The sequence below is a fragment of the Paroedura picta genome, chromosome 1 (assembly GCF_049243985.1).
Source record: "Paroedura picta isolate Pp20150507F chromosome 1, Ppicta_v3.0, whole genome shotgun sequence".
Lineage (NCBI taxonomy): Eukaryota > Metazoa > Chordata > Lepidosauria > Squamata > Gekkonidae > Paroedura > Paroedura picta.
In genome coordinates, this window is record NC_135369.1 from 141,490,279 (window position 1) to 141,506,849 (window position 16,571).

A 16,571-nucleotide genomic window follows, 5' to 3' on the forward strand; every position below is an offset into this window, starting at 1 on the left:
GCGGCTTGGAGCTCCTACAGGGGTTTTTTTTTCTGCTGCCTCTCGTCGCGCTAGCGGCGAAAGGCTCCTCCGGGGGTGTTTCTTTTTTTTCTGCAGCTTCTCGGCGGCTGGAGTCTTGTGTTGTGTTTGCGGCGGGGGCTTCCTTGGGGCCGGCCTGACGCGGTGAGAGACGCTTCGCGCCTCTCACCACGTCAGGCCGGGAGCAACTGCGAGCCGCGCTGAGCGCGGCTTGCAGTTGCTGGGGCTGGGAATCGGAGGGACCAATCGGCAGGCGCTTCGCGCCTGCCAATTGGTCCCTCCGATTGTCTGTCGTGAGGAAGGGTCCAATTCGGACCCTTCCTCATCACGGACAGAGCCCTCCTCAAGGCCCCTTAACCATTTATTTAGTCCGTGGCGCCCGCGGCGCCACGGGCGGTGTACAGATGTGCCCTCTGGCCCAGCTGGTTCGGAATCATGGGATGGCATGTCATCAGTATGTGGATAATACCCAACTCTATCTCCTAATGGAGAGCCATACAGATCTCCTCTGAAACATTTGCCAGTTGTTTGGAAGCAGCAGCTGGATGGATCAGGAAGAGTCGCCTGAAACTCAACCCCTCCAAAACGGAGGCCCAGCGTTGGTGGTATAGTGGTGAGCATAGCTGTCTTCCAAAATGGAGGCCCTGTGGCTGGGAAGAAGGGGACAGGGACAGGAAGCGTGACTTATGAAGTCTGGTTTCCAGTGCCACTCTCCCTGGTCAGATTGCGTTGGTGCCTCCTGGCAGGCTATCCTAATGCCGGGAGCCTCTACAATGCAAGTCCAAGGTCTTTCGCTGCTCTGGGGGTACCTAAATGGCTACCCATCACATAATCTCTCTTCTTTATCCGAGAACCTCATTGCAGCAGGCACAACTCCTTCCACCTAGCCCTATTGGTATCAGGTAGGTTCCCCAGGTCATAGGCACTAAATATGAGAGGTAAAAAAACCCGCCACAGATCCAGCGTCTGTCCGTGACACCATCTTGTTTTGGGTACACTTTTGCATACTTCTAATAAATGTTGTATAACTAATTTTTCCTACCCCCTTTCTTTTCTGCATTCCCACTTTCTTTTTTAAAATAAATTTTAAAATGCTTCAATTATGTGAAATATTCATTCAGTGGAGCTTTAATGCCTTCTGTTCAGGCCATCGCTTTATTGGCTGTTCTCAGAATTCAGCCTGAGTCAAAATTATGCATTGTTGAAATGCAGACAAGTACATCCCACACTTAAACTGAATGAAAGAATTCTTTCAGACACATACGCCAGATGATAAACATCCTAAATGCTGGCACTTTCAGGTTTTATTTCAGCATGTTAGAATATCAGCATGTTGGAATCTGCTAAAATTTAACTGTATTGATAATATCACTCATCTTCAGTTTAATTTGCAATTCAGTAATAATGCCTCTTGTGGGGCGGAGTGGTAAGGCAGCAGACTTGCAGTCTGAAGCTCTGCGCATGAGTCTGGGAGTTCAATCCCAGCAGCCGGCTCAAGGTTGACTCAGCCTTCCATCCTTCCAAGGTCGATAAAATGAGTACCCAGCTTGCTGGGGGGTAAACGGTAATGACTGGGGAAGGCACTGGCAAACCACCCGGTATTGAGTCTGCCATGAAAACGCTGGAGGGCGTCACCCCAAGGGTCAGACATGACCTGGTGCTTGCACAGGGAATGCCTTTACCTTTATCTTTAATAATGCCAGGCCACTTTTGGAAGAATATCACAATAGCTCTGGTAAGAGATCCCCCCCCCTTTCAATACATTATTTCTGACTATATTCAGTCTGATACTGTGACTTGTGTGTGTGTATGTGCGCGCACATGCCTGTGTGTGTAAAGTGCTGCCTAGTTGCAGCCAACCTATAGAGATTCCATAGGGTCTTCAAGGTAAGAGACAAACAGAGGTGGTTTGCCATTCATTGTCTGCTTCTGCTTAGCAACCACAGACTTCTTTGGTGGTCTTCCAGCCAAGAACTAACCAGAACCAACCCAGCTTAACTTCCAAGATCTGACAAGATCAAGCAAGCCTGGGCCACTGAGTTGTTGCTAATCTATCCATTAATTGATTCTTAGCTTTGTGTTATGGCATTAGTATTTGATTTGTACATAATTACATATCAGACTATTATTTTATCTTGTTACATGTACTTGTTTTGTACAAACTACTTTACTGGGGTGCCTAAGAATTAGAAGTGTATATATTTGTGTATATATTTCACTGACATTTGTTGCTTTTAACTCTCTTGTTTGAATAAGGTGGCTTAGTTTAATCATTGGAGCAAACATATCTCTGTATACATTTCTTAACTTTTTGTATCATACCAAGCCAAGCAGGAAAGTCTGTCTCCTTTGGTCAGGAGTGTGAGAAACCAGCATGGTAAGAGCAGTTGTTCCCAACAATGGGTATACTTGAGAAAATAAAGTTATATCAAATACAACTTTGTTGTAAGAATTGTTTCACATTAACACTTTACAGGCTTCCTATTTCATGTTTCAGTGGGGAGGGGTCTCACTGTATGATTGCATGGGGAGAGGGATTTCTAGCAGTGGTCAGAAGTGACATGTTTAAAATTCAATCAAAGAAGTGAGCATTGAAAATAATTATACATTGTCTCAAACACAAGAAGGGTGGGATGGTTGCCTCTTTCTGCCATCTTTAAACAACTCACCTGCAGATTGAATGTGTTTATACAGAACACATTGATGAGACCAACCAATGTATGGAACCACTTCACGTGGTATGGTATATGGCTACATTCAGAGGTCATAAACACGAGGAGCCAGGAAGTCCTCAAGCTCATCTCCCTTCTCTTGTTCATGGTGCCAGGATTTCAGACTTTCTGGTTTGAAAGAAATCAGTTTGTTCTGACATCTGAATGGGGTGCTTGAACAAATTGCTTGTTTTGTTCTGTTTTGTTTTGCCTAGTACATACTGTTTTCAGAAGTTATTGTTTTATCCTGGTTTAGAACCTCAGTTTCTAGGCAAGAAGCAGTTTATCAAAATACCCCAATTTGGATATGACAACAAAACGTGATTTCTTTCAAGACTTCTTTCATGTTAGAAAGTTTTCATTCTTGACTGTGCATACAGTGGGAGGAGAAGGAAGACGGTCACCTTAACTTTGAGATTGTTAAAATTACTTTTTATAAAGTCTAACCTATATGTCTGACTACATACAGCTTTTTCTTAGATTCTTAGATCTTAGATTCTAGAACTGCATGGTCACTACTACCCACAGTCATTACTACTTTCACTTCATCCACCAGTTTTTCCTTCTTGCTGAGAATCAAATCAAATCCAATGCAAAGAAGCCGCACTGTTGATTTCCCAATGTTATAGATACTCCAAAAAACGAAATCAAAAGGCCAAAATAATGAGTCTCACACCCACTCTGATTAGGTATATTAATCATTCAACTTCTTGATTAATATACCTAATAAGACTTGGCCTTTTGATTTCGTTTTTGGAGAATCAAATCAAAAGCAGGCTCTCGTTTCCTACTTCCCCTTCTGAAAACGGAAGTTGTTAGCAAGGCAAGTCAGGAATTTAATAGAACTTTTTTTTAGTGGAATTTGTCTTCTGACATGTATATGGATAATTGAAGTCTCCCATGATCACCATGTCCAATAGCTCTGAAAATTGTGTAATCTGGTCTCATCCAAGTCTCTGCAGAGCCCCATCATAATATCACTATTATTTCTTATTCCTTTTATTTTTATTCTCAACTGACCTTCCATGAGCAGATTCATGTTTTCATCACACATATATACATCCTTGACATATAATGCTGCTCCTCCCCCTTCATCATTTATATTTTCCTTTTAAATGAGTCATACCCCTAATATTTCAATTATTAAACTCATCCCACCAAGTTTCAGTAAGGCAGTGAGACATGCAAAAACCCACCCTAAGAGGGACTCAGTTGAGGGCCATTTCCCCCAAAGAGGAAGGAGCCAATTCCAGCAATTTTCTCAGTGTGTCAGCAAATGAACAGGAAGGTTCCAGCCTTTCCTCCATCTTGACAAGTATAGTTAAATAAATTGGGATTTGTTTCTCCCCCAAATAATTTGACACTTATTAGCAGTTTGAAATCTGAAGATCAACCCATTTTAGAGATGTAAAATACCACTACCAGCAGCAAACAAGACATTATTGGAATAGTTTTAAGAATTAAAAAATCTTTGGTATTAAATAGGAATTCCTATAGTCCAATATATAAACATGTTTCATGAGAACACCACAAGGTGGCATTATGTCATTGCTTAATAAGTCTCAGACAATATAAAAGTGTCAAAAGGAAATTCCTAATAGTGATATCTAGTAATATACACAACGTATAAGGAATTGGTGTAATTCAGTACAATCAATGGAACTAAAAAATAATATAATGAGGCTTGCAGACAAATCCTAAACATGTTTTCTTAAAAGTTAGCTCCATTGGATCAGTTAATTATGCTGAAGTTTGCAGTAGTAGCAGATTTGGCAACAAAAAGAAACAAAAATATCTAGCAAAGAATTTATTGGAATGCTATGTTGCTAAATTTTAGTGTGTTCTTAAATTCAGTTTAACAAGTAAATTTGTAGCACTAGGCACATTGAGTCAGGAGATTCATACTTGATTTTTTTTTCATATTTATATATGACTATAACCCACAAGCTCAGTATTCCTTGTTTTATACGATGAAGAATTGGATCCAGACTAAGACCGATTCCGAACAAGGAATTTGAAGAAGAAGAGTTGGTTCTTATATGCCGCTTTTCCCTACCCGAAGGAGGCTCAAAGCGGCTTACAGTCGCCTTCCCTTTCCTCTCCCCACAACAGACACCCTGTGAGGTGGGTGAGGCTGAGAGAGCCCTGATATCACTGCTCAGTCAGAACAGAAGAAGAAGGGTTGGTTCTTATATGCCGCTTTTCCCTACCCGAAGGAGGCTCAAAGCGGCTTACAGTTGCCTTCCCATTCCTCTCCCCACAACAGACACCCTGTGAGGTGGGTGAGGCTGAGAGAGCCCTGATATCACTGCTCAGTCAGAACAGAAGAAGAAGGGTTGGTTCTTATATGCCGCTTTTCCCTACCCGAAGGAGGCTCAAAGCGGCTTACAGTCGCCTTCCCATTCCTCTCCCCACAACAGACACCCTGTGAGGTGGGTGAGGCTGAGAGAGCCCTGCTATCACTGCTCAGTCAGAACAGAAGAAGAAGGGTTGGTTCTTATATGCCGCTTTTCCCTACCCGAAGGAGGCTCAAAGCGGCTTACAGTCGCCTTCCCATTCCTCTCCCCACAACAGACACCCTGTGAGGTGGGTGAAGCTGAGAGAGCCCTGATATCACTGCTCAGTCAGAACAGAAGAAGAAGGGTTGGTTCTTATATGCCGCTTTTCCCTACCCGAAGGAGGCTCAAAGCGGCTTACAGTTGCCTTCCCATTCCTCTCCCCACAACAGACACCCTGTGAGGTGGGTGAGGCTGAGAGAGCCCTGCTATCACTGCTCAGTCAGAACAGAAGAAGAAGGGTTGGTTCTTATATGCCGCTTTTTTGCCTGATCAGAACAGTTTTATCAGTGCCATGGCGAGCCCAAGGTCACCCAGCTGATTGCATGTGGGGGAGTGTGGAATCAAACCTGGCATGCCAGATTAGAAGTCTGCACTCCTAACCACTACACCAAACTGGCTCTCATTTGGCCATGGACAGCCTCTCATTGCTCACGGGTTTTAGTGCTGCTTCCACATGATGTTGGCAGCAACCCGGTGCCCTCCAGTGGGTGGTGTGAGTTTTTGTCCAATTTGCTCTGTGATGAGGGAAAATGCAAAATTCTGATTTCCCTCTTCTTGTCATGCTGAAAATCAGGGCTCTGGGTGGCTTACAACATTTAAAGAAATAAAACAACAATATTGGGCAAAAAATGGGCAAATGAGAACAAGATGCAATTTAATAAAGATAAGTGTAAAGTTCTGCATCTGGGTCAGAAAAATGAAAAGCATGCCTACTGGATGGGGGATACGCTTGTAGGTAGCACTGTGTGTGAACGAGACCTTGGGGTACTTGTGGATTGTAAACTAAACATGAGCAGGCAGTGTGATGCAGCGGTAAAAAAGGCAAATCCCATTTTGATCTGTATCAACAGGGGCATCACATCAAAATCACAAGATGTCATAGTCCCCTTGTATACGGCACTGGTCAGACCACACCTGGAGTACTGTGTGCAGTTCTGGAGGCCTCACTTCAAGAAGGACGTAGATAAAATTGAAAGGGTACAGAGGAGAGCGACGAAGATCATCTGGGGCCAAGGGACCAAGCCCTATGAAGATAGGTTGAGGGACTTGGGAATGTTCAGCCTGGAGAAAAGGAAGTTGAGAGGGGACATGATAGCCCTCTTTAAGTATTTGAAAGGTTGTCACTTGGAGGAGGGCAGGATGCTGTTTCTGTTGGCTGCAGAGGAGAGGACATGCAGTAATGGGTTTAAACTACAAGTACAATGATATAGGCTAGATATCAGGAAAACAATTTCCACAGACAGAGTAATTCAGCAGTGGAATAGGCTGCCTAAGGAGGTGGTGAGCCCCCCCCCCCTCACTGGCAGTCTTCAAGCAAAGGTTGGATACACACTTTTCTTGGATGCTTTAGGCTGATCCTGTGTTGAGCAGGGGGTTGGACTAGATAGCCTGTATGGCCCCTTCAAACTCTATGATTCTATGATTAAAAATTAAAACTCACTGCCTTCTCTTTGGTAGAAGGGAGGGGGTGGTATATCTATCTATCTATCTATCTATCTATCTATCTATCTATCTATCTATCTATCTATCTATCTATCTATCTATCTATCTATCTATCTATCTATCTATCTATCTATCTATCTATCTATCTATCTATCTATCTATCTATCTATCTATCTATCTATCTATCTATCTATCTATCTATCTATCTATCTATCTATCTATCTATCTATCTATCTATCTATCTATCTATCTATCTATCTATCTATCTATCTATCTATCTATCTGACTCATAGCCCGCCACTCTCATGAGGGTTGTGGCGGGTAATATTCAATCAAATCCCCGTAAAAAAAACCTAATACAAAAAAATCCCACCTAAAAACCAAGCAAATCCAACCTAACCCAAACCAATCTAAGTGGTGGCGACATTACACAACCCAACCTATGTTCCAAGGGGAGGAGTAAACAAATAGCTGCCAGAGTAATCCTGGGGGGGGGGGTGGGCATCCGATCTACCATGAGGTGCCGGCCTCAACCATAACCCTGGCAGAAAAGCTCAGTTTTGCAGGCCCTGCAGAAAGCTAGTAAATCGCAGCTCTTCCGGGAGTTCGCTCCACCAGGTGCATTGTTGTTCACTACTGAGTCGTGTACTGGTGTTTCCCAGTTTGTGTGGTTAGACCAGCTTATTGATGATATTTGTAGGCCTTTATCATAGGCCTGCTGGAACAGGCCTGCTATCTTACAGGAGACTTTGTGGTAGACTGAGTGAATAAGATACTTGATCCATTCCTATCCAGCTTACAACCACACTCCCTCTCCTCTCCCCGCAACAGACACCCTGTGAGGTAGGAGAGGCTGAGAGAGAACTAATATTACTGCTTAGTCAGAACAACTTTATCAGTGCTGTGGTGAGACCAAGGTCACCCAGCTGGTTGCATGTGGGGGAGTGCAGAATTAAACCTGGCTCGCCTGATTAGAAGTCGTCACGCTTAATCACTATGCTGAGAGGGAAAATAAAGATGTTAAATAATGTCAGTGAGAGAATCGAACCTTGTGGGACACCACACTGGAGTCAACAACATTGTGACTGAGTCTTACAGATTGCTGCCCCCAGTCCTTGACCATGGAGAAAGGAGATCAACCACTGAAGGGCTGTCCCCCGTATCCATCTCAAAGTCACTCCAACTCTAGGTGAGGCAGCCCTATGCAAGGCAGGTGGGAGCCCTTTGCACAAAATGGGCATCCTGCTCTACCTCCTCTTTCCATCAGAGGAAAGGGTCCCCTTTTCATAAAAGTTTTAGGCTTCCAGTCCTCCTCTGTTTAAATAATGTCACTGAACTCTTTATGTATAACTTTCTTATTGTATTGTATGAGAGAATACATCAGAAGGATTTCCTGATAAAATCTGAGAAGAGAACCCTACTAATATGCAGAAACACAGAAACTATAGAGGAAATAGCACCAGATGCCAGCTATCTAGATTAATACAGCACTCTCCCACCCACCCCACTCCCACCTCACTGGAGAGAGGGTGGATGCTCCTGGGGGAATTTAATTGTTTTAATAAATAATAAGTTAAATGTTTTATGATGTAATATGTTTTAACCTGTGGTACTCAAAATGTAAACTGTCCTGAGCCTTCTGAGAAAGGCAGCATAGATGTATAATGAATACATGTTGGTGTGAAGTAAAACGTCCTTTTAACATGCTGTTTCAGAATTTGCCTTCTTTGTTTTTACCAAAGCATCCTTTATGAACACAAAATGTGATTCAGCTTACTGCAATTCAATCTCCATTAAACATGCTAGTTTGTGTAATACACTAGCACAAAAGGTGGTTTACAAAAGTTAAGAAACAATAAAAAAAACTTTTTGAAGTCAAAAACTTTGAAAGAAACTGTATGTATGCATGCATGCATGCATGCATCTCTCCCTCTCTCTTTTTATTAATTAATTAATTATTCATATTGAGGTTTCTATGCTGCTCCTTTGTGACTAGTCACCTTGAGGGGGTTACAACAATAACTAGGTAATAATTGCATAGAACCATGACATAATTATTGTTATAAGTTATGGTAAAATATTAAAATTGTACAATAATTAAAAATGCGCACACCATGGAGGCAAGGGGGGGTGAGGCCCAGATCGGATGTTTTCTCAGTGTTCCTGCTGGCCTCAACCATAAGCTGGGGGAAGAGTTCTGTCTTGCAGGCCCTGCAGAACTCTATGAGCTTTGTCAGGGCCCCAATTTCTCCAGAGAGCTTATTCTGCAAAGCAGATTTCATTGGGGCCAGGGATCACTACTCAGTCGGTATTAGTTGACTGGATAGCTCTCCAAGGGCACATTCAGATAAGCAGACCCTCGGTTATGCAGGGCCCAGTCCACATATGGCCTTGAAGATTAAGACAGATCCAGAATTCAACTGGGAGCCAGTGTAGCTGCTGGAAAACTGGCTGGATATGGACCCTCCAGGGTATTTGGGTGAAGATCTGAACAGCTGCATTCTGAACCAGCTGCAGTTTCTCGAGCAGGGACAAGAGAAGGCCAGTGTAGAGTGAGTTGCAGTAATCAAGTCTGGAGGTGACCATCACATGGATCACTCTTGCTAGGCGCCAAATAGGGCACAAGTAGCTTAGCTTGACAGAGATGGGAAAATGCCAGCTGCGCTACTCTAGTAACTTGAGTCTCCATAGATAAGAAGGTGTCAAAAATTACACCCAAGTTCCTGGCTATCTATACATTTGAAAGCTGCATTCCATCCAGCTTGGATAAGTGCTCTTCCTGATCTGGTCCTTTCGTATCCAGCCACAGAACCGCCGTCTTCAATGGATTCAGCTCCAGACAACTTGCTCTGAGCCATTCCACCACAACTTCCAAGCACCCTGCTAATGAGCTCAGAAGGACATTTGGCCATCCATCAGGAGACAGAGCTAGATGTCATTGGCATATTGATGGCAACCAAGCCTGAAACTCCCAACTAGCTGGTTGAGGAGAAACATAAAGATGTTAAATGATGTTGGAGAGAGAATTGCATGCTGTGAACTCCACACTGAAATTGGCAGCAGTGCAGTTGATTCTCCCCGATGGCAATCCTCTACCCTCAGTCTTGAAGAAAGGATATCAGCCATTGGAAGGCCATCCCCTCTATCCTCTGTCAACGAGGCAGTGATTAAGAAGCTCATGGTCTACCATGTCAAATGTTGCTATGAGATCAAGCAACATGAGAGCCACAAGAGGTCGGGGTCTAACGCAGTGGTCCCCAATCTCTTTATCACCGGGGACTGTTCAAAGCTTGACAATTTTACTGGGGCCCAGGGAAGGGTAGTCTTTTGCCAAGGAACGTTGCTGCAGCCTGAGCCCCTGCTCCACTTGCTTTCCTGTCGGCGCCCCTGACTTCCCGCTGCCCACTGGGGGGCACTGCCAGCAGCAGCTGCGCAGTGCCATGCTGAGGGGGAGCCCCAGCTATGACAGCCAGTGGAGAGCACCAAAGGTGAGCTGGCAGCAGAGTGACAGGGCAGCCCCCAAGGCAGCAGCAGTGAAGGAGGATGAGGAGGAGCCGTGGCCCGGTACTGACTGATCCATGGACTGGTACTGGTCTCCAGACGAGGGACCACTGGTCTAATGGATTGATGGTACATCTCATTGAAGCTAGCAACCTGTCAATTTCTTCCTTCTCTGGTGGCTGCTGAGGCCCTGGAGGGGCAAAGGTGATAAAAGCCTTCAGCCCAGTTTGTTGCTGTCCCTCATTTTAATAACAATTAATATAAAGTTATGACTTTGTTTTTTGTCACTATAGACATAAAACAAAGTTTGTAGAAATTATCTACAGGAAATTATGACTTAAAAACAAAACTAGGCTCTTGCTGGCCTTCTGAAATTTGATAGCAAGGGAATGGCCCAGTTAATGCTTGACAGTTGAGTCAGTGAATGTTGATATAAGAGAACTGAAGCTCCCACAGGATACGGTGTCATCTCACTGTGTCTCCTAGTCAGGAACACTCAAGCAACTGCTTGGGTTTCATAATAAACAAAACAGCAAAAAGCTTGCTTAAGAAGGTTGAAATGTCATACTCGGAATACATTAAAAAAAACTAAGGGCCATTTCGCACGGCTTCAAAGTAGCAGAATGGTTGCCAATTGGAAACGCTACTAATTTGCCATAACCCACGACGTCGTAGACAATCTGCAACAGTCCTGCAACCGACCCGCAAAAAGCGCTTCGTTGTAGCGCTTTCAGGGGAATCCAGAAAAGTGGATTCACCCTCCGGATAGCGATACACTCCTGCAACCAATCTGCGACAATAGCGCCAAAGACTTGTGCGTTACCATTGTTGCGGGTTCTTCAAAGTCCCTCCTCCCGAGCCTTTCCTCCAAACTTCCGGCGAACTGTCCGCCATTTTTTTTCTCCGAGCGAGCGGGGATCTACGAGGCAACGAGACGGCGACTGGCTTTCAAGCACGATCACTTTGGGAAATTCTGCCCGGACACCACAAGAGTATTTCAAAAGCACAGTGGCACACACCGTCACGTTACAAACATTTGCCCAAAGCTTAAAACCCCGTCTACCTTCGCCCAGTACTAGCGGAGTCAACGTACTGGGAGCATTTTAAAAAACTTTCCGCTGAGCGTGCCAACGAACGATCGCCGCTCGCGGTCTCCTGTTTAGATTAGTGGGGTTCAATAGATATGATTCGAGGTGATACCGTGAGGGGCGGTTTATGTGCAGTGGGTCTTTGTGTGGTTCCGGGTGCGTGGTTGTGCTTGGGTGCGGACAACCCCTTCCATCGGCGGCTAGACCTCCGGCAAGCGGAGTCGCCGTCCGCCGTTCATTTTAAAAAACTTTCCGCTGAGCGTGCCAACGAACGTTCGCCGCTCGCAGTCTCCTGTTTAGCTTAGAGGGGTTCAATAGAAATGATTCGAGGTGATATCGTGAGGGGCGGTTTATGTGTAGTGGGTCTTTGTGTGGTTCCGGGTGCGTGGTTGTGCTTGGGTGCGGACAACCCCTTCCATCGGCGGCTAGACCTCCGGCAAGCGGAGTCGCCGTCCGCCGTTCATTTTAAAAAACTTTCCGCTGAGCGTGCCAACGAACGTTCGCCAGTAACATGTCATTGATTTATGCTTTGGTTGGTGAATATTATTGGGGAACTGTCGCGTACCACTGCACTTGCTCTCGGTTTTAGACCGGCATGCGTTTTTGTAATGGCGGACATTTCAGTAAAATGGCTCCCGCTGCATGTTCAAACTGCTCTTCTCGCGTGTGGACGAATCAGTGCATGTGAGAAGTCAAACAACAAGGGCGGTAATCTGGCCATTAGGAGCAGATCCTGTTCCCGCGCGAGGAGTTTTGAACGTGACATGTGACCTCATGTGGCCAATGTGCGTGTCCCCTACTGCCCTCCACCAATCAGGAGCCGGCTAGTCCCTTTGTCTTTGTGTGCGGGAAGGTATATGATCCGTTGCACCCTGCACCTCGCACCTCCATTTTGCTCAGCTACTAGCGAAAGCACCATGGAATCCTCTTCGCAAGCGTCGTCCGTCCCTGCGACCGGCCGTGGGCCAACATGGAGGGACGCGGAGATCAGGGACCTGATCGCGATTTTCTCGGAAGAGAAAATCCAGGACGCCTTCCAGTCCTCGCACAGGAATCGGGAGGTCTTTGAACAAGTGGCCATCAAGATGCGTGCCCTGGGCCACAACAGGACCGGCCTTGAATGCCGGTCAAAAACTAAAACAATGCGGGCAGAGTATATGCGTGCCGTGAACCATAATAAGGGTTCCGGCAACGAGAAGGTGACCTGCCCCTACTTTGAGGAGCAGCGTCCGCTGTACGGCGACGGGGAAGGAGCCGGCAGGCCAAAGCGCGTCGGGAGGAGCCTTAAGGTGGTTCGGAAGCCGGCTGCCCCGGTCGAGGAACCACCCGCTGAGGAGGATCCCGGCGAGGGCACCTCGTCCACCGTCCGGCCTCCACCCCCCGTCCAGCAACGAGCCGCGGACATGGTCACGCTGGACCTAATGGCCATCGCTCCTGGGGAGCCAGAGGAGGTTCCTCAGCAAACGCCCCTTGCCTCCGGTAAGCACTTTTATTTTAATTTTATATTTCATTTTGAGCAAATGTGTGTTCTGACGTTTGGGAATCGTTTTCTCGTGTGTTCGTTGCAACGCATAATATGCTAGGATGTTTGTGGATTGCTTTTGGTGGATTTTTAAAACGGTTGTGTTTAACCAACAACCCAAACAGTTTTGCAGCATGCCTCAGCCATAGGCCTTCTGCAGTGCTTTAGCCACTACTTTGGGAGCATGCTGTGTGGTTCAGGTTGTATGCTTGCTCCTTTTTCACTATTGTATGCCTTGTGTTCGTTGCAAAGCATAATATGCCAGCCTGTTTGTGGATTGCTTGCTATGGTGGCTTTTTAAAACGGTACTGTTTAACCAACAACCAAAAAGGTTTTGCAGCATGCCTCAGCCATAGGCCTTCTGCAGTGCTTTAGCCACTACTTTGGGAGCTTGCTGTGTGGTTCAGGTTGTATGCTTGCTCCTTTTTCACTATTTTCTGCTCTTGTCCACAGAGACACAGATGCCTGGGACGGTGGTCCTCGAGTCCCCAGCAGCGGTGGCCGAGGACAGTGATTCTGGGGCGTCAACAAATGTTGGTAAGTATCAGTTGCAATAAGGGGGGGGGGGTTTAACTGCTTTGTGCTTTTCTGTTTGTGCAGGGCAGCAGCACTGCTAAGAGACAGAAGAGAGTCCCTCAACGTTGCTGCTTTAGGGTTTGAAGCTTGCTTTGCCACACTTTGGTCATAAATCATGTTTTTTTTTCCTTTTTGCAGATTTCATACCCGGGACGCAGGAGGAGGAGGAGCGTGGGGTGGCTGGACCTCCTGCCCTGCGCAGACGGATACAGATCCAAGATGGTGAGCGTGCATGAACTGTTCCTTTCGAGCCATGGCTGCAGGACAATGTCACAAGCCACTAACCGTGTGCTTCCTTTTCATTTTTGTGCTCCCCTGGCATTGTTTTGAGTCTTGGTTTAACAATATGTAACCAAGAAAGGCCACCATGGGCAAACAAACAATAACTATGTGCTCCCCTGGCATTGTTTTGAGTCTTGGTTTAACAATATGTAACCAAGAAAGGCCATCATGGGCAAACAAACAATAACTATGTGCTCCCCTGGCATTGTTTTGAGTCTTGGTTTAACAATATGTAACCAAGAAAGGCCACCATGGGCAAACAAACAATAACTATGTGCTCCCCTGGCATTGTTTTGAGTCTTGGTTTAACAATATGTAACCAAGAAAGGCCACCATGGGCAAACAAACAATAACTATGTGCTTCCCTGGCATTGTTTTGAGTCTTGGTTTAACAATATGTAACCAAGAAAGGCCACCATGTGCACCAGAGTGGGTTTTGACTGTCTCGATGGTACTAACAGTTCTGTTTCTCATTTTTTGCCAACAGAGGTCCTTTCAGAAGATGATGAGCCAGCCGGCTCACCACCTAGAGGTGCTCTCCAGGCAGAGGAGAGGCTGGCGAGGGAACGCGGCAGGCTGCGGCGCGTCTCCGTCTTAACTAGTGTGGGAGAAAGAATCCTCGAGCACTGCCAGGAGGAGTCCAGGCGTGCCGCTGCCGCAGACCAGGCGATGCTCTCCCTCGTGGCCCAGGAGGGAAAAAAATTGCGTGCAATCCTTAGGGAGTCGAACCAATCCCTACGCGAAGGCGTGGAGGAGGTGAGACTGATAAGGAGGCTGATGGAGAGGGTGGTCGCGGTTATGGAGACGGCCAACCCTCCTCAGATTACCGTGCACGTCCCCCCCCCCACCCACACCTACCCCACCACCTCCAGCACCCACCCCACCCACCCCATCTCAGAATGCCTCGACCCAAACGAGAAGGAGGACTGTTCTCGGGAAGAGAATAGTTAAACCTGCGGACAAGTTCTCCCCCTCCTAGTTCGGGCCACTTTGTCTATTTAACGTTATCTGTGTTTGCTGTTGTCTGTTAAATAAAGTTTATATTTTTGACTCTGTCTCTGTGTACCCTCTCTAGTGATTGTGTCTATTCTGGTACCGTTGTGTGGGTTGGAGGTTGGAGGGTGTTTTAAAGGTTAAAGGTGTTTTAGGAGTTTGGGGTGAAAGGTGTGCGAGTGTAAGGAGTCACACTGGAGTCTTTTTCAGGAAATTTACAACAACATTTTATTTTAACAAACAGTTTAACAGGGATAGAAAAATGGGCAATGTAACTAGGAACCCCCCCAACACCCCCCACCCCACAACACAAACAGAAAACAAAACTCAGGTCCCACTGCTCCCCTCCCCAGCCCCTTCCATCTCCCTCACTCTCCTGCACAACCGTCCCATGGTCCCCCTGACTTTGCGGCGGAAGAGGTCTTCGTCCTCCTTCTTCTTAACTGTGTGGGGAGGGAGAAAAAGTACACATTAGTGCCAAACATATTTTCCAACCTGGAGTTTACATGGATACACTATTTAGTGGCCTTAGCCACAGTGTGAGAAGAGTTGGGCAGTGGGGAACATAACCTACGTTCTTCCGCCTCCCTCTGCTGCCTTTGCCGCTCCATCTCCCCTTTTAGGTCTGCCACTTCAGCCTCTAAGGAAGTCACCCTGGCCTCCATGGCACGCAGCCTTGCCTCCATAGTTTCTGCTATAGAAATCAAATAAAGAATTTAATCACACTTCAAATGGAAGCATCACAGCAGGCTCCCATATGGCTCCATGGGGGTACACACACATGGGTCTCCCTCAAAGACATAAAACTCTCACCTGCAGCCTGTCCTGAGGTGGAAGGTCCCTCTTCCTCCCCTTCCTCACGCTCAGGTGCTTTTGCCAGCTTGGATGGTGATTGTGTAGCTGGGCAAAGAAAAAGAGAAATCATAAGTAAAAGCAAACAAACCAGAGATGAAACACAGCTGATGGCCACACCACAATCAGACTCAAAGTGCATAACCAAAGTTGTTCTACAGTACTGGCGGGCTAAGTCAGAGGGGGTTGACAGCATCTTAATACTTTCTCGAATTTCATTGGGGACAGTAGGGGAAAGAGGCAGCTAGTCATTCCATGCATGTTTAAGGGTAAAACACAACGAGGGCAGCACTCACCCATATGCCTCCTCATTTCCAGGGGGGGCTTCCCAGCCTTCTCCCATATCTTGACCATCTGGTCGTGGAAGACCGTTCTCCCACTTGGCTGCGGGACCCCCCCCCCACTGTTCTAGACTGTTGAGGAAGTCCAGCTTCACCCTCTTAAATTTTGTCCGGACCTGCTCCCAGGTCCGGACGTAGCCCCTCTCCCTCAGCTTTGATGCCAACACCAGGTAAGCACCCTTGGTGTGGCAGTGGGTGCTGGCCATAAGGCGGCCAACACTTTTTGATTGTAGAACAAGCTCCAGAAGTGCCTCAGCCTTGGCGCGCTGCCAGAAGGAGCCCTTCCGTGGCTTCGGCATCTTCGGAATGACGGTTAGGGAACGAACATGCGTTGCTCCGATCGACCACCCCTATTTTAAATGTATCAAAGCTGCCCACCAATAAAATTATTCCTTGGAAAATAAGTGGATTGATCCTCCGGTTTGACAGGGGTCGCCAATACTTCCTGGCTACCCGCCTCCCCAAACTTTCCCCGTTCAGCGCTTCCGTATTGTGTTTGTCAATTTCAGCGGGGAGTTAGCATTTAGGGCTGTCAAAGTGCTTTTGGACCAGAGAATCCCCGTTTTTTTGCTGGCTAAGTAGACAAACCGCACAAGACAAGGTTAAACAAAGAACATAAAACTTTATTCAACACCAGAGTAGGAAAAACAATCAAACACGCCTCCTGTTTCTGTAGATGTGGGTGG

At 46.3% G+C, this 16,571-nt stretch overlaps 1 long non-coding RNA gene across 1 annotated transcript; it reads right to left on the bottom strand.

The window, feature by feature from the left end:
• Positions 1-15,027: 15,027 nt before the first annotated feature.
• On the bottom strand, positions 15,028-15,594 carry LOC143844033 (uncharacterized). The gene is made up of 3 exons (XR_013233799.1): positions 15,506-15,594; positions 15,267-15,386; positions 15,028-15,135 (listed from the first exon to the last, which is right to left on the bottom strand). It is a non-coding gene; the product is annotated as an uncharacterized LOC143844033 (long non-coding RNA).
• Between the last annotated feature and the right edge of the window lie 977 nt (positions 15,595-16,571).